The 18,309-nt window shown below is 46.8% G+C and overlaps 1 protein-coding gene across 8 annotated transcripts in view; it reads right to left on the reverse strand.

The window, feature by feature from the left end:
• CAMK1D (calcium/calmodulin dependent protein kinase ID) overlaps positions 1–18,309 on the reverse strand; it is a 502,732-nt gene that overhangs the window by 18,813 nt on the left and 465,610 nt on the right. The window lies entirely within an intron of this gene.

An 18,309-nucleotide genomic window follows, 5' to 3' on the forward strand; every position in this document is an offset into this window, starting at 1 on the left:
TTCATCCCATAAGACCATGGGTTCTCAGGCAGTCCTGCTTTCTGCACTGATGTGCATTACCAGGCCATGATGCATTTTCTGGACCAAGATTTTCTCATTTGAACATAAGGAGGCCAGACTAGAAATTCCTAATGTTCTTCCTGGCTTTAAGATGCTGTGGCTCTATGATCCCCCCGTTTCAACTTGTTTGCATGGCTAGGACACCTAGGGAAGGATCCAGTACATGCTTGAGACCCACATGGGGCCAGGGGCAGGCTCTGGTCGGGACTGGACATCCAGGAAGGGGTAAGATAGAGTCTGGAGCTGCAAGGGATGGGCAGAGTGGGAGGCAGGGCTGGATTCTAGAAGTCCCGGACACAGAGCCGCATGGCTGGTTCTGGGCCCACGTCAGCCTGGCGGGTGACAGCTGCAGTGGGAGTTCTGCCCCCAGACGAGCCCTGAACCTCCCCCCATAGCTGAACTTTGTTCAAAACACGGCTCCAGCATAGAGATCCATTTAATGAGAACAAATGAACAGGAATCAACAGGCCTGTGAGGGATTAGGCTGTCGGCAAAGAAGAAACTTAATAAAGGTTCAAAACGCTGGGCTGGTACATTCATTTTCAGCTGCTCGGGCTGTGACACAGGGTGTCACGGGTCACGCTACCCAGGGGGAAGGCTGATGACATTTTTAAAGGCTGTGAGACGTTTTGTGGGCCGATAAGTTTCAAACTCATCTATCCCCACAAGGTTGATTTAGGGGCTAAGTGCCTGGAAAATTTCATTTTTAAAGATTTGCTGCTTTTGGCAAAATGAGTAAGAACCAGGGTTCTGAAACCACGGAGCACATATTTCACTGCCCAGGAAATGCTGGAGCCGCGAGATAGATATGTAAATGTTTCCCATAATGAGGATTTGGGCTAAATGAAATGTGCATATTAGGAAAAACAGACAGAGCAAAATGTTAGTTCGTCTTGGAAAATAACTGAATTTTAGATATGATAGGTTTTTGTTTATTAACAGCTGAGTGTGTTTTACTTTACAGTTTGGCTTTCTTTCCAAGGGAAAAAAAAACCTTTAAGAAAATTCCAGGAAAGATTTATTCTTCTTATGCCAATTTTGTTAATGTATATCCCAATTTCTTGTATTTCTTCTGGTTTTTAAGCTCTTTTGGACGGGGGATAGAATACCGCTTATGTGGGTATACTGAGGATGTAAGGAAAGGACGCAGATCTAGCTTGGAGATGAAGTTAACATTAAGAAAGAGGATTTTAAAATAAGGATTGTAAAGGAAGAGAAGGACAAATAGAAGTTGTCGAATCTTCCTCAGATCTAGAAATTTCACAGAGCTCCCTGGCCAGGCTATTTCATTAGTAGGTTTGTGTGGAGGGTCCAAATAGGAGAACAAACAACTCTGAGTGGTTTATCTCCATATACAAGAACACTGACTTCTGCAGTCTAGACCTACTGGCAAGTGGAATCTCTGTGTTCTTATTTTATATATCATACCATTTAAATAATGTACAAGTTATCTCACCATGCATAGTCAAAGACAATAAAGCCATTCCCAATGTTCTAGACCTAAAAGTCTGTGGTTCAGAATGAACATCTGGGGCGCCTGCGTGGTTCAGTCCATTAAGAGTCCAACTCTTGGTTTCAACTCAGGTCATGTTCTCATGGCTCCTGGGATCGAGCCCCACATTGGGTTCTACACAGACAGCACAGAGACTGCTTGGGATTTTCTCTCTCCCTCCCTCTCTTTCTGGCCCTTTCCTGCTCACTCATGCCCTCTCTCTCTCCCTCTCTCTCTCTCAAAATAAAAAAATAAATAAACTGAAAAAAGAAAAAAAAATGGGAACGACATCTAAACTTACCAACCCAACGATTGATGGTCATGCCCAATTATAGGCAACACACATTTCCGGGGCTCATCGATTTCCTCCATCCCAGCCTTAGGACGGTCATCCAAGGGGAACCCTTATATCTTCAGTCTTTCTTACTATGCTTCTTGTCTACCTGTGGCACATTCATGCAAATGTACTGCTGGATTCTACTTTAGTCTTGACTGAGCACTTGTTTTAGGTAAAAAGTGCCTCTAAGAGCTTTGCTGTATGATCTCATTCAAACTTCAACTCCCCCAGGAGGTGTGGGTCCCCAACACCTCTGTTCACCCTTTAGAGCCACTTTCCACTCTGCTTTGTGCCCTGGGAGGCTGACCTGTATGGATACTTGAACGAGGGGTGAACTCTGACATCTGATAGGAGGTGGCCAATGGGGCCTCCAGGAGAGATGGTGAAGGAAGGGGGGAGTCAGGGATGGGATATGTGTTGGCCTGGCTGCTCTCATCCAACACTCAGGCTGGCTACACCTGCTGACTGAAGGCCACTGCTCCCTCTCAGGGAGCAGACTCTACCAGGCACACCGCCTCGGATTCTGGAAACTGTTCCCCATCTCCCTTTGCCACCTTGGATCTAGGGGTGTTTATGTCTCAGTTGCTAAGAAGCCTGGGGTCACAGTCCCTTGCACAATTGTCATTTTAAAGGCAAAGAAACTAATATGCAGCAAAGTCAGGACTCGAGGCCTATCCATCTGATTCCAGCTTTGTGTTCTTAAATATTTTGCTTTTTCACTCAAGGGAAGAGAACTGAGAATTGAACCTTATGCTGCAGCCTTGACTTTGAATCCTCTCTGTAGGTCATTTAGTTTGCCCACCTGCCCCTTCATCTGCAAGTAGAACCCAGTGATTGGACCCTACCTTTCTAACCCCCTTTCCTATGCTCTGGGTCTTGTGCGCTAAGGTGTTCAGAGTTGGTTCCCCACCGGGCACTTTTTATTTCTGGACCAAGGTAAAGGCATGTACTTTACCTGGGCTACCCTCCCCCTTCACTTGCCTCTGGTACACCCTTGAAGACCAGTGGAGCTATTACTAGGAAGACCTAGCCCCTTTCTGCCAGGTGGGGTAGGTGCTCTGCTCTGTGCCCCAGTGACAGTGGGCAACACCCCCAGTGACACTTCCTACACTGCACACTGCCCTGACCTGTCCTTAAGGTAGGACCATGTCTTAGGTCTCACTCTTGTCTTTGGATTCCCAGTGGCCAGCCCCAGGTCCACTCATAGCAGATGCCGAGTAAATGCTTGGATAAACAAATGTGCTCTGGAAGAAGAGGCTGCACCGTTGGCTGTTGAGCCCCCTGGCTGGGCTTTGAAACAGAGATAAGGATCTAAGATGTAGGACAGCCCCCCACGCCCCCAGCCCAGAGAGTCCTCGAAGATCCCACCTACCCTGACTCCTGTCTCCTTTACCTTCCCCTGCGGGAGGCAGTATGCTCTGCATCATTGACAGACATTCCAGAAGAACTCAGTGTGCAAGGCCCGGTGTTGGGAGCGACCTGGACTGTCTTTGTAGAGAGAACGCAATGTGGTTTGGTTGACCTAAAATGCCCCTGTTGGGCGTGGACACAGCTCATCGGGGAGAAGATTTTCCATGAAGGAGAAGGCTTTTAGCATAAACGAATGTGAAAATCGGCGATGCCCAACCATGGCTGATTCGGCAGTGCACAATTTTTCTTGGAAACCAAAATCCTGTAATAGCTTGAGAGCTCCTGCTGAGAGGCCCTGTGGGTTTAACGGGGTAATCATGTTACGTATATGGTCCTCTTGATTGTCTGCCCTTGGCCATGTATCTGTGTCCCTCTGCAAATGGGTGCTTGCTTAAAAGGATTCCCATGCAATAATCAGTTGCTACCTCTTTACCCTTTTGTGTAATTTTATTTCCAAAATTCACCTCAACATATTGGGGGGAAACAGTATGGAGGTTCCTCAAAAAATTAAAAATGGGACAACCATATTATCTAGCAACATGTCTCCTGGATATATTCCCAAAGGAAATGAAGTCAGTACCTTGAAGAGCGATATACGTTCTCATGTTCACCGCAGCGTTACTCACAAGAGTCAAGACATGGAAATGACCCCAGTGCCCACTGACAGATAATGGATAAAGACATTGTGGCATATGTATAAAATGATAGATTTTCAAGCCGAAAAAGAAGGTGATCCTGTCATTTGCAACAACATGAATGAAACTGGAGGACATGATGCTAAGTGAAATAAGCCAGGCACAGAAATTTTAAAAACCTGCATGACCCCACCTATACAGGGAATCTAAAAAAGTCAAATACGCAGAAGCACAGAGTGGTGGCTGCCAGGGGTCAGGGGGGAGTGGTGAGGGAAATGGGGAGATGGTGGTCAAAGGTCAAAATCACAGATCTGTAGCGCAAGTAGGTTAGAGATTAAGGTACAGTGTGAAAGCAATAGTTAACACGGCACTGAATACTGGACATTGGTTAAGAGAGTAGATCTCAGGTACTCTCATCACAAGAAAACATGGTAACATGTCAGAATATATGTTAACTAGCTTGACTAGCAATCATTTCACTATGTATAGTAAATCATCGTGTTTCATACCTTAAATATATACAATTTCCACTGAAAAAAGAGAAAGGATCAGCCACATTTAACATAAGGCAGTGACTTTGAAAAAGGTCACTTCTTGAAGCTTAAAAGAAAACTTAACATGAGATCTACTCTTTTAACAAACTGTAAGTGTAGAGTCAAGTACTGTTGACAACAGGCACGGGGTCGCACAGATCTCCCGAGTTTACTCATTTTATGTAATCGAAACGTTACATCCATTGCTTCCCCATATCTCCCTCCTTCCAGCCCCTGTCAGTCACCATTCCACTCTTTGATTCTATGAATTTGACTATTTTAGACACTTCATGTGAGTAGAATCATGCAGTATTTCTCTTGCTGTGACTGACTTCATTTCACTTCGTGTAATGTCCTAAAGGTTTATCTGTGTTGTCGCATATTGCAGAATTTCCATCTTTCAAAAGGCTGAATAATATTCCATTTCTACATATTCTACATGCTTTAAAATTTTTTTTAATGTTTATTTGTTTTTGAGAGACAGAGAGAGAGAGAGAGAGAGAGAGAGAGAGAGAGCGCGCGCAAGTGGGGGAGGGGCAGAGAGCGAGGGAGCCACAGAATCTGAAGCAGCCTCCGGGCTCCAAGCTGTCAGCATAGAGCCCAATGCGGGGCTTGAACTCATTAACGGTGAGATCACGACCTGGGCCGAAGTCAGACGCTTCACCAACTGAGCCACCCAGGCGCCCCTGCATTTTCTTTATCCAGTCATCTATTGATGGACATTTACACTGTCGCCATGTCTTGACTCCTGTGAATTATGCTGCAGTGAACATGAGAGAGCTAATAACTCTTTGAGATCCTAATTTCAATTCTTTTGGATATACACCTAGAAGTGGGATTGCTAACTTTCTGAGGAACCTCCATGCTGTTTTCCACGGTGGCTGCGCCATTTTGCATTCCCACCAACAGTACATGAGGGTTCCCTTTTCTCCACAGTCCCACCAACACTTTCTCTTGTTTTTTGTTTTTTTCTCTTGTTTTTTCCTCCAAAGAAGAGACACACATGGCTGACAGGTACTCACCATTTCTAATCATCAGGGAAATGCAAATCAAAACCACAATGAGATATCACCTCACACCTGTCAGGGTGGCTACCGTCAGGCAGCGACTTCCACAAAGTACTTCCATGTGGACGTTATCGTCATTCACCGTCAGTTTTAATCAGCCAACACACACATACTCACTTAGCGTCTCACGTATACCGAGCACTCCTGCATTCATCAGATATTGATTTTGGACCTACTGCATACCAGGTCCTGGGTTTGATACTGGAGATAGGATGATGCGTAAGAACACGGACATCGTCTCCAAACTCTTCTGGGGAGGCAGAAGCAGCAGATGTCTATGCTTTATCTCAGAGGACGAGCAGGAGTTTTACAGGAGACACAGGGGCTACTGGTGGGGGTGGCCAGCCGGGAATAAAGACGTGGGGACAGAAAAGAATCGTGTGTTCCCAAGCCCCGGAGCAGTTTGCTGCTGCTGCAGTGTGAAACGGAAGCCCACGGGCAGTGGGAGATGAGGCTGGCAGAATGCACAGTGGCCAGACCCCATGCTGCTGGGCTCAAGGGCAAGTGGCCTTGCAGCTGGAGTGGGGTGGATTCGAGGCAGGAAGACAAGTTGGCATTTAGGCAAAGGAAAAGCAGGAGGGCGCAGGCAGTGGAGTTTGATCAGCGGGGCAGGTAGGTTCCAAAAGGAGTTGAGAGAGAGGATTGGGAGGTCTGGAGTCTGGGACCGTGGCCCGTGCAGGCCAGCATGATGCCTAGCCCTGCAACAGGATGCCTGGAGCTGCTGTGTGGACCGTGACGGTGGCAAAGAGTGCAAGGGAGGGGAGCAGGCCCGGGAGGCAGCCCGACACCGGTGCACCCCGGGTCTCACCTCCGTTTGGGATGAAGACTAAGAGGCTAGCAAGAGGGAGGCTGACGGTGTGGACGTGGAGAGAGAAGCAGAGATGCTGGGAGGGAAGGACCAGCCCAGGAGGCGGGGCTGCCTTCCCTGAGTACCCCCCTCGGGTCCCCCACTGAGGACAGCGGATAAAAAACCACCCATCAGGTCCTCCTCTGACTGTCCCCAAATGCTGACTGGGCATCGGCCGTGTCCTAGGCCTGGGGATATAGTGTACAAGGAGACGGTGAGTCCTACTCTCATGACGTTTACATTCTATTTGGGGGATGGGGGAAAGAGACACTCAACACTAAGCTTCCAAATAAACAGGAAATTTTAAAAAGAAACAGGATGTATAAAAATAGACAGGAAAGATAATGGGAAGGTTTGCAAGTATTCCTTTTCATACACTGTTCCCTGCGCCAGGAATGCTCTTCTTCCTGTGTGCACTGTTCCTTTCTCCCAGGAGAAAGGCTCCTCCTTTCTCCCAGAGCTCTGTGTGGATGGCCTTATTCCGGGATATCTCTCCTGACCCCCACCCTGGCCAGGCAGAACCCTTCCTCCGAGCTCCCCAGCCTCTAAGATACAGTCATCATGGTGCACATATGGGTTGATATCGGTGTCCCACCATCTCCTCCGTTAGACTCTGAGCTCCCTGAGGGAGGTGACAGTGCCTCATTCACTTTTGTGATCCCAGTACCCAGCCCAGTATGTGTTCCACAAAAATCTGCCAGATGAATGAGCCCATAAACACCTCCCGGTGTTTCTGGGACTACCACCCCATGCACTCAACCCCTCTCTGAACACTCGCCATTCTTCCTACTCTACTTCAATCCCGTCTCTTTCTTGGGTCCTCTCAAAGAATTTCGAAAGGATCTCTTCGTGGCTATTGCATGTGTCTTACCACCTTGATTGTGAGTTCTTAGAGGAGAGAAGACTTTGTCATATATAGTATTTCCTTTGTATGTTTCATTAGCATTCAGTAACAATCAATACATATTTGTTGGCTGATTATTCTTTGATAAGTGGGGAATGTTTACGTGAAAACTGCTTGTGCATGTTTGTGTGCACAGTGGCACACACTCCAGTTGACTTACAAAGTAGTGTTGATCCTCCTGAAATGGATGAATAGTTTCCGGAGAAAATAATTCAACTAAACTTTCTCATGTGTTACAATTTTTGAGTCATTTTTGCAGTGAAGCCTCCTAATGCCCAGTAGCATCTTCAAAGCAGACTGGAATAAGCACAACTAATCATCAACAACCATTTAGCTCACATTTATCCTGTGCCCTGAAGGTTTCCTCCATGTAATGTCTCCCAGGTCTGTCTGCCCTCCAACCAGGAAATGCCCATAAGAGGACATAACCCATAGACTATACCCCCTGCTTATTCCCAGTATGAATCCTCAAACCAGAAGCTGAAATGTATACCTGGAGAAGGACTTTACATAGTAGGGGGATTGGCACAGAATCAAATTTTATTCTGGGGTCCAGCAGTCATCGCCTGGCCTAGTGCCTCAGTTAGGAGCCTGGGAAAGTGGGCCCCAGTGGGAGAGGTGGTCTCAACCACAGCAAGTGGCAGGCCTGGGCATCTATCTGCCCAGGGCTCTTGTTTAGAGAAACAAAAGCAACTTCAGCCCAATTCTACGGAGATTTATGGAGCACCAATGTTTGAGCCAAACGCTGATCACATGGACGTGAAGACCAGCCCTGTTCCTGTTCCTCAGAGTTCAGAGTCCGGCCACATGTGAGTGAGACAAGTAGGGCCCTGACTCTTCTATAGAAGAGGGACTTCGTTGTGTGTGTCCTGTAAACTTAAAATCAATGGCCACTATGTGTTGAGTATTTACTCTGTATCAGACGCTAGGCTATGCAATTTACACGTTCTGTCTCATTTATGAGCCATGTGTACTTAGGACGTAAGCCTGTTCATCTTCCATTTCCAGGTGAGGAAATGCATGTGAGATGAGGCAACTTTCTCACACCTAAGGGGCAGAACAGAATTTTAACTTTACTCATCCAATTCCAGAGCCAAGTCATCTTAACCTTTAACAGGAGCCCTGCAGCTGGATAGGTCACAGCAAAGACGAGGAAATGCCACACACGTCCTCTTCCTAAACCCGTCTCTGAAGTCAGGGTGCTGTGTTTTTGTACATGATGAAACAGAGCCAGAAACAAGGCTATATGACCTGCCAAAGAGATAAAGAACAGCTCCGAGTCCTTGCACTCAGAAAATCAACACCTACCCTTCTACCCAGCCTGCTTTCTGGAAAGACAGAAGGAGGGGAACAGCTGGGACTATTATGGCCTGTCCGTGGGAGACAGGAATTGGAGAAAAATGAACCTGAGTCTATATTGAACCGGATTCCAATATGATCATGTCCAGTAGCCTCATTGAGTGCTTTGCTCCCACATGGAGCCTAGAAAGGAAGTAATGTTTAGAAACCCTTCTGTCAAGACATCATGGAGCCCGGCAGGACTGGGAAAGAGTTCAGGCATCCCTCACTGACCCAGAGCAGGTGGGAAATCAAATAACATACATAAGTGAATTTTCTAAGCACTTGAAATGTGCTTAAGTGCCAAAACTTATTTTCAATATTTTACGCAAAAAGCATTTGGGGTGCAACAGTCCATACTGACAATCGAATTGTCACCAGAAAATGGCAACCCAGAATTTGCTGTTTAGTTTAACTGGATAAAAGGACTCTGAAGGAGAATGGAGAAGTGACTTTTCAAGGAAAGGTTGGTATTGTCCTCTGAGAGCCGACCGCCATTCGCTTTGTTTTCAGAGAGGTTTCGTGGTGTAGTTTCCTCAGCCTGGGATTTAGAGAAACAAAGACACAGATTTCAGGGGCACCTGGGTGGCTCAGTCGGTTAAGCGTCCGACTTCAGCTCAGGTCATGATCTCGTGGTTTGTGGGTTCCGACCCTGTGTCGGGCTCTGTGCTGACAGCTCAGAGCCTGGAGCCTGCTTCTGATTATGTGTCTCCCTCTCTCTCCATCCCTCCCTTTCTTGCACTCTGTCTCTCTCTCTCAAAAATAAATTAAAAAAAAAAAACCATTAAAAAAAAAAAAGGACACAAAATCCAATCTTGGCTCCAACAAGTACTGGTCGAGTGACCTTGGCAAAATGACATATCCTCTCCGAGGCTCAGTTTCTTCTGTGAAATGAGAATAATAACACCCACCTTATAGAGAGATATAACATGTATAGCACATACTATATAATAATATGCATTATATACAAACACACACAAAGATGGATAGACAGATGGATGCAGAGACATGAAGGTAAGAGGTATACCACCGGAAAGTGCTGTCACACAGTGATCACTAAATGTAGGCTCCCTCTCCTTTATCCTGTCTTGTCTTTTCCATCCCACCAATGCTCTGTAATCCCTTTCAGGCTCCTTCAGCTGAAGCACTGACGTGGGTCGCTGCTCACCACCAGGAAGAACAGTGGGGCGGGGGAAGGAGGGCTGGGGGCAGAGGAGCAGACGCGGCCCGAGGGACTCAGTCCAGTGGCCTCAACGTGCAAATGGAGTGACATACCTTTAAACTTTGTGCAAAGTCTCAGAATCATCCACGAAGGCCCATCCCTCCTGACCTAAACTATAAAGCTTGCTACAGAAAAGGAGGAAGAGCCGTGATTGAATTCTGGTCATAACTTCGTGCCCTGTGTAGTGAAGATAAGTGTAGAGTGTACCAGAGATCAGGTTTTCACTCCGCTCTTTGTATCCCACTATGTCCAAGCACTTAGCCCAGGAGCCCTCAATTCCAGGAAGAGCTCAAGATTTCCAGAGAACATTTACGCAAAGGCATTATTTGTGAAGAAGAATATTTTGATGGAGTTAGGCCAAGGCGCCATGGAAATGGCGAAAACAACAAACCCCTATGTATATTATTGCAAACTAGGTAAGCCACATAAGGTCAACCCAGGCCCAAAGAGTCTCTGGAAAACATTCACAAAACCAATCAAATCTGGGTATCCTCCGTTGGAAACCAGGGTCTGTCTGATATGCAATAACTCTGGTAAGCCCCCATTTGCCTTTTTGTCTCGGCACTTGGTGTGTATTTATGAATGTCTGGGTCCTGTGCTAAGGAATCTGAGTTTTATTCATCTTACTCTGGGTAATATAACTTTCATGAAATAAAGCAAAGCTTTTTAAGCTGATAAACCTCTTGTACTTAGCTGCAAGGCCCACTTAGTGAACAAAACAGGTTTAAGCGTATCATGCGGATTTATAAAACAGAATGACCAATGAGACCTGAATCATTACAGAGATGTAATCCAATGATTTCAGCGACCATATGTTTGACCATGCACACTCCAGAACTTTCTCCTCACAAACTTGGAAGAGATCGGGCTGGAGAAAGCAGGAATGGTTTCACGTATTAAAACCATGTGCAGGCTGACTTCAGCAAAACACTGTTGATGAAAATGTAACAGACAAGTGTCCCATGTCATCCCCGGAGATTTGGATAAGGCCTTGAAAGCTGAGAATGTGTAAGCAGATCAGGGAAAGATCTAGGGGAGAAAGGAAACACATTTCTTGGACAGTTTATATACAACTGGGGCTGAAGATTGGGAGCCGCCGGGAAGGGTGGGGGGGAAGGAGATTCAGCACTTCTCCAAGCGTGAGAAGAGAGTAGCATACTCCATTTGGAGTAAAAGAGTTTGTAAAGGAGCGGACCAGACAATGCAGCATCCACAGCTGTTGGATCGTGATCCACAGTGCCGCTTCCAAGTGTATCACTTTTTGATTCTTGCGTTAGCCACATGGACAGCACCTTGAGGCTGTCTGGGGGACGGACACAGAGGCACTGAGCCCCCTGCTGCAGGTGAAACACAGCCAAAGGAAGCCCAGACAAAGCCACTTTGCACTCCGCTTGCGCTGACCACGGAAGGGAGGGCAGGCGGGGAGGAAGATGAGCAGGGAGAGCTTCAAACAGCCAGGACTGTTGTGTTAGGAAAAACCCAGCGAAACTTCCAGCAGCTAAAATTAGTTCTCACAAGTAATGGATTTCATCCCGAAGCTCTGAGGGGTGCAGACATCCAGTCTGGAGGTGATTAACACCAGCGCTAACTGATGATTCTGAACCCGGGCGGATTTCCAATTCGACTTTTGCATCTTGACTTTTTTTTTTTTTTTTTTTGGTTGCAGGGCTCTTGCTTCCTCCCTCTCGGCTTGTTTCCTTCCTTTTCTCTCTCCCGTTCTGATGGGCACGCAGTTACGATTCTGCAGGTGAAAAGCAGACCAGCTGCTGCACCTGGGAAGCGTGTCAGTACAGCCACGTCATGGGCTGTCCACTTGTCCCCTGGCCTCTGCTTACTCGCGTACAAAGCGCTGCTGAGAATGCCTAGCCGGCAAGCCCTCGGAACACAGCAAGGGGATTAGAGGGCTGAAGACGGTCCCCGGGTGCTGTCTCGCCAACGCATAGTGCAGTGTTCGGTGCAGAGTCACGGGCTTTGGCGTGTCCTTCCGTGGGTCCCCTTACCACCTCCATGAGCGTTTCCTCACTTGCTCATGGAAATCAGGGACTCTCCCCTTCTCACTTCCATCACCTGCACCTCCTGGTCACAAACCCAGCTCAGAGTAAGTGGTCCAAACTCATGACTTGCTCCTATACCCCCCATGCACTTTCTGCAGCTTTACGCTAGCCGTGTGCCACCTCCTTCCTGCCTCTGGGCTGCTGTGCTACGTTCCAGATGGTAAAACATAATAAGGGCCTCTTTTGAGTCTTCCGTTTGCTCAGTATGGTGATAGGTGAGTTAAAAATCCTGATTCAGGGGCGCCTGGGTGGCTCAGTCGGTTAAACATCCAACTCGTGGTTTTGGCTCAGGTCATGATCTCATGGTTCCTGAGTTTGAGCCCCCTACCGGCCTCCGTGCTGACAGTGTAGAGCCTGCTTGGGATTCTCTCTCTCTCCCTCTCTCTCTCTCTGCCCCTCCCCCACTTGTACACTCACTCTCTTTCTCTCTCTCAAAATAAATAAACTTGGAAAAAATCCTGATAATTCAAAGATTATATTTTCCCCATCATCAAGTTTTAGACATCAGAAGGTCAAAGCTGGATCACATCTTTCAAGTTCTATTTCAAAAATTATGTTTCAGACTGAATAGTACATCTTCTCTCCAACACAGTAAGCACATCATTATCTTCAGATAATTGGTCTTGAAGGATAAACCATCAATCTCCCTGCATGATGGCCCTGCCAATATTTGAAGACTGTCCAAAGCCAGATCACCATCACCTTGTGGAGACTTCCTCAAGGCCAGGACAGGGTTTACAGCTCTGCCCTGGGAGCTCTTGCCTCTCATTTCGGTGACAGCCACCAAGACTGGATTTTAACTGATCTATTTACTGTCTGTCCCCTCCAGCAGACAGTGAGCACCCCCAAGTCCGAGTTGGTAATGAATCCATCTCTGCAACCCCGTCGTATTGCCTGACACATATTCGGCTCAATAAATGTTAGTTAAGTGAATGCATGTCAATCCTCTGCCTTCTGTTCTCCAGGAGAAATATCCTGAAGTGTTAAATGACAGTTTCCAGGAGAGGATACTGATGATGCTGACGTGAACAGAAGAGAGCAGAGGAAGTGAAATGTTTTTCCATCTGGCCTGAAGCCCTGCCATTGAGTGTAAAGGTGGTATAGGTGAGACATTCCCTACGAGCTTCTCCCTGAGGTGTCCTTTCTACCCCAGGGCCTTTGCGAGACAAAGACATTAGTGGATTCCACCTTCCCTGAAATGACTGGCAGGAAGTTGCTCCCCCTCCCCCAACTAAAGTGCAGAATTTCTTGACCTCGATTGCGCTGCTTGTAAAATTTCCTCCATCACCTCCGTGCATACCCCTCCACCCACTTTCTGAAACCAGACAACATTTGTTTGACTATTTCCTAAGGGTTGAGAAGCGAACCAACCATCAACAGACAACCAATAAAGTCTTTCCCCAGAAGCAGCAGGGAGAGGGTCACAGGCCCACAACAAAGCAGGAATATGGTCAAGCAGTACTTGTGTCTGAGACTAAAGGTAACCAAAAGGCATTTAGCCACATACAGGATCCACTCAGTGTAGACTATGGATGGGAGATGAAGCACCTTTCTGGAAATCCTTGGAAAGCACCATAGTGAAATGCAGTCAGTGAAATAAAGTCAGTAAGCCTGAGAATTATGACAACCAAAGCCTGCTCAAACACTGATAATAATGCCTGAATGATAGAAGATAGAGAAGGCTGGAGGCTGATCTTTAGGGCAGGAGGGAGGAGAGGGAGGCGTAAGCCCTGGCCAGTCTGTGGCCACTCTGACCAGCCACCAGGGACAGCTGTGTCACAGAGGGACAGAAATACCCTCGGATATAGAGAAGAACCCTGGAGAGGACTCTAGGCTTTGTGAAAACACGGAAGGCCATCCAGCTTTAGGCTCTGATTCCTTGTTTGTAAAGGCAACTTCTGCTTTTAATCTGCTTTCTCATGGAGCATTTCCTCTTGTGGGGAGAACATGCTAGTTTGATGACATGTGTATCCAATTACCCTGCAGGGCACGGATCTCATGATTTAGTAAACTGACACTCCAGGTTTTTTTTTTTTTAAATCTCTTTTGAGTCTGGCTAGTGTGAACCAATTCACTGGGACTGTCTGAGCAAGATGAATAAATAGATTAATTTAGTTCCTGAACTTCGAAAGCCAAAGTGCAGCCCATGGGCCCAAGGCAGTCTAAACAAGGCGATGTGTCCCCTCCCACAAAGTTTATGAATATAACAAGATGATTGCTGCCTGCTGGCAATGCCAGTTAATTATTCTTATTAGTGCTAACACTTTTCATACTAATGGTAGTAACCACCATCATAATACCCCATGCTTGGCTCTTTCCCTGGGGCTGAGTAATTATACCACATTCTCTTCTACTGGAGCTTGGGTTCCGGCTCTCTCCCTGGGACATGTGTATCCACAAAGCCGCATCTGTCAATGGTTTAAAATGATGATGACTACCTTGACAAGGAACATTCTTTGTCTCCAAAAATGGACCTACCATACAGATTAGGCACTCTTATCGCCACTCTTTACAAAGCCAATTACACTGAGTACCAGCTGGCCGATAGATATTTATGTGACCTCGTTTTAAAGACTGAACCATGTAGGAGGCCAGTCAAAAAGTAAGGGGATTACTGTAAGCATTTTGCCTGGAGTTTCTGCTAGGCAGAGAGGTCAAAGGCCACAACAAGTGTAGGGGCCCTCCCCACCCACAGCAGACCCACCCTAACCCTCTGGCCTTCCCAAAAACTCTCATGCCCAAACTCTGTAAGGCCTTGCTTGATTCTTAGACTGACACACATCCATTGTGCTTCTCCATAGCGCAGAGCATGCTGTATTCCTGAGCATAAGTGAGGCAAGCCATCATTAACTCATCTCCTTGAAATTTCGAGAAAGAAAGGCAGTGTGCACATGATGGCAAAATTCAGTCTGGCCAACGAAATGCTGATTCTCATCTCCAGTGGGCACATTTATTTCCTTGGAACTTGCGGGATCTTGGCTGACCACACCTCCAGGCTGGACACCGACATGCCCACCAGGGTGTCCCTCACATTCTCCTCATTCTTCTCAGTAGCTTAAGTGATGCAGGCAAAGATGTTTTTCCTAAGTCCAGATCCCTAGAGGGACTCTGGATAAGGACCCATTAAATGTGTTTTTAAAAATGAGTATCCCTCATAGGAAAAAATATTTCTCCTTCCAACATGATGGATAACATAGAAATGAGTGCAGAGATCAAAAGAGAAGGAATACATCAGGTATCTGCACTGACAAAATACAGAATGTCTGCATGCAGAGGGGATGTTTGGTACATGGCCGGTCACAGCCGCTTTTGCTGTGATTGATTTCTCAGTGTGACAGGTTTAGCAAATGAAAATAATGCTGCACTTCAAAAAACTGCAGAGGCTAACCTTTTTTCCATTACAGGTGATATGAAGAACAGGGGTTCAGTGCTGACCCCCGTGGGACAGCTGCCTTCCCCTGTGCGCTGCCTGTGGGTCACGACCTGCTCAGCAGCCTTGCTCACTGGTCTCCAGATGGAAGATGAAAGCAGGGAGTCGAGGTGCAGTAGGAAGGTCAAAAGTCCCAACGTGGGTAGGGGCCCTCCCCACCTACGGCAGACCCACCCTAACCCTCCAGCCGGTCAGTGGGAAGTAGCAAGAGTCTGAGACTGAGATCCAGGAGTTCTAACTTCTAACCCTAGTTCAACCTGGAGCCAGCCTTGCACCAGGAACCCCAACCAAGGCCAGGGGCCTTTTACTGAGTATTTTCATCAGCACTCGAATGTGCCTCAGGCAACCTTGATCCTGTGCCTGCAAGCATCCCTCTCCCTCTCTGAAATGTTAGTCTTATCCAGCCTCCTAGACATACCTGGCATGGTGCCTCCTCCTTCCCGAACACCCCTGTCCCCATTGGTGGCTTCAGCCCAGGAATTCCTACAGCTGCACACAAGCCCCTCCGCATGTCACTTAATCTACTTTATGAATCTTCTTGTCCCACCATATACACTGTTAATATTCTCATGGGAGGCAACATGCTTTTGTCATCTTGGCATCTTTAGCACCTAACACAGTGCCTGGAATAGAGAAGGTACTCAAGAAATGCTAGTTGTTGACACTAATAATGATACATTTGAAGTGAGTGGTTCTCCAAGCATAGCCATATTACGTAGAAAAACTTTATCTAGAATGTGGCCTATCAGCCATAAAGATCTGAACATCTTGGAAGGTATAAGAGAGAGGCTCAAAGTCTCCATTTATTCTCTGCTTGAGACTCTCAGAGCTCTGGAAGGCACCAAGGAAAACAGGCACCCTAGCTGCCATTTTGAAATATGACACAGCTGATAAATCAACCGGAGACTAATCCCTAGAGCAAAACTAGTGGTGACCAGGTGACCACCAAGTTTAAGCTTATCAATTTATACTTAAAATAGAAATAAAGAAATATAGTACTGCTTTACTTAATACTATATTTTAACCCAGGCAAGTGTTGTATTGTATACTGTAATTATAAGGCTTTGGATATACTACATTCAAACCATACCCAGATATATATGCCAAGCATCTCTATCCCAGACTTCTGACCTCCACATGTGCATACACAATTGCGTGGATATCTCAAAGTTTATCTCAAGTTTAACATGCCCCAAATGAAATTCTTGATCTCACTGATCCCCCTAGACTTGCTCCTTCACCACCCTCTATTCTTTTTTCTTAGCCATCTACATGAATGCTTATGCCAAAAACTTGGGTTTACACCTGAAACTTCTCTCTCCTTTAACCCCATATCCAAAATACACCTGCCACTCGATCACCATCACTGCCTCCCTGGTGGAAGCAACTGTCACTGCTCACCTGACAAAGCCTCCCAACAGTCACCACCCTCCACTCTTGCTTTGTCTAACCCCCGTTCACAGAGTAGCTGGAATAATACTTGAGTGAAAATCAGATCAGTTCATATCTTTGGCCAAAATCCTTCTTTGGCTTCCCACTACATTTGTTAAACCTAAACTTTCTGCCACGTCTCTCCTTCCCCAGGCTCTTGCATATAACTTTCTGATATCCTGTCTTGATATCATACTCTAACCATGTTGGACTTAAAAAAAAATTTTTTTTAACATTTATTTATTTTTGAGAGAGAGACAGACAGACAGACAGACAAAGGGCGAGCAGGGAAGAGGCAGAGAGAGAGGGAGACACAGAATCCGAAGCAGGCTCCAGGCTTTGGGCTGTCAGCACCGCGCCCGGTGCAGGGCTCGATCCCATGAACCGTGAGATCATGACCTAACCCAAGTCATACATTTAACCAACTGAGCCACCTGGGTGCCCCCTTGCTGTCCTTCCTGGTGTTTTCCTACCTATTGGGCCATGGCAGACGTGTTCTTTACCTACTGCAAATCCATTTCCTGCTTTCCTCTTCACCAGCAGAGGTCACCTGCTTCATTTGGCCAACCAGCGATAATCCCATCTTCTCTGCCAGGGACTCCTTTAGAAACAAGCATGGGAGGCATTTCTGGCCAATCAGACATGAGGGAAAGTTGCCTGAGGGACTTCTGGGGAAGATATTCTAGCTCTTCCAGGAACGTGGGGATAAACATCACCTCTTCTTCCACCAGTCAATGCTGTGTCTGTCCAAGATGCCCGACGCTGCGGTGGCCATCTTGTTTGGTTGTGGGGGGCGGGGGGGGGGGGGCGGTCGCAAGGAAAGATTAACGTACTGAGGATGGTGAAGAGCAGGGATGGATGCCATCTGGGAGTGACATTCTGACCTAGGCAGTCTTGTGGCTCCCCTAGATCCACACTTGTTATTATGTGAGGTATGACTTGTTTTCTTGTTTTAAATGCTTAAGCCAGAATTTCCTGTCACTTGCAGCTGAAAGCCTCCTCTGTGCATGCTATTCACTCTGCCTGGAACACTTTCTCCTCACTCTATCTGCTGAACACTCACACATCATTTAGGTTTTGTTTTAAGGCCCCTTTTTCAAAGCAGTCCTCCTCAGCCATTTACCCCAGTGGAAACGAGGCAACCTCTGTTCCACTTTACTAGGGCACCTCATGCTCTTCCTTTAAGGCGCTCTGCACGTTTTTAAATGTGTTGCACGTGTTGCACGTGTTTAAATGTTCATTTATGAGGTTTCTCTGAATGCCTGTCTCTGCCATGAGACTGAGAGCTAGCTTCACAAACCCAGGGACTGTGTATGTTTTGTTTAAAGCTCATTCCCAGGATCTAGCATAGTGACAGGTGCATGGTACGTACTCAGTAAACATTTGCAGAAAGAAAGAAATAAACACAAGCTGGGATGTCACAGGGAAAGAAACATCCTGTCTTCTCTCACTGACATGGCCACGTCTGCATGCGAAGGGCATGTGGCGTAGCAGAAAGAGCTGGACTGGAAGTCAGAGCTGGGCTGGGGTTCAAATGTCAATTCTGACA

Source organism: Neofelis nebulosa, chromosome 8 (genome assembly GCF_028018385.1).
Source record: "Neofelis nebulosa isolate mNeoNeb1 chromosome 8, mNeoNeb1.pri, whole genome shotgun sequence".
In the NCBI taxonomy this organism is placed as follows: Eukaryota; Metazoa; Chordata; class Mammalia; order Carnivora; family Felidae; genus Neofelis; species Neofelis nebulosa.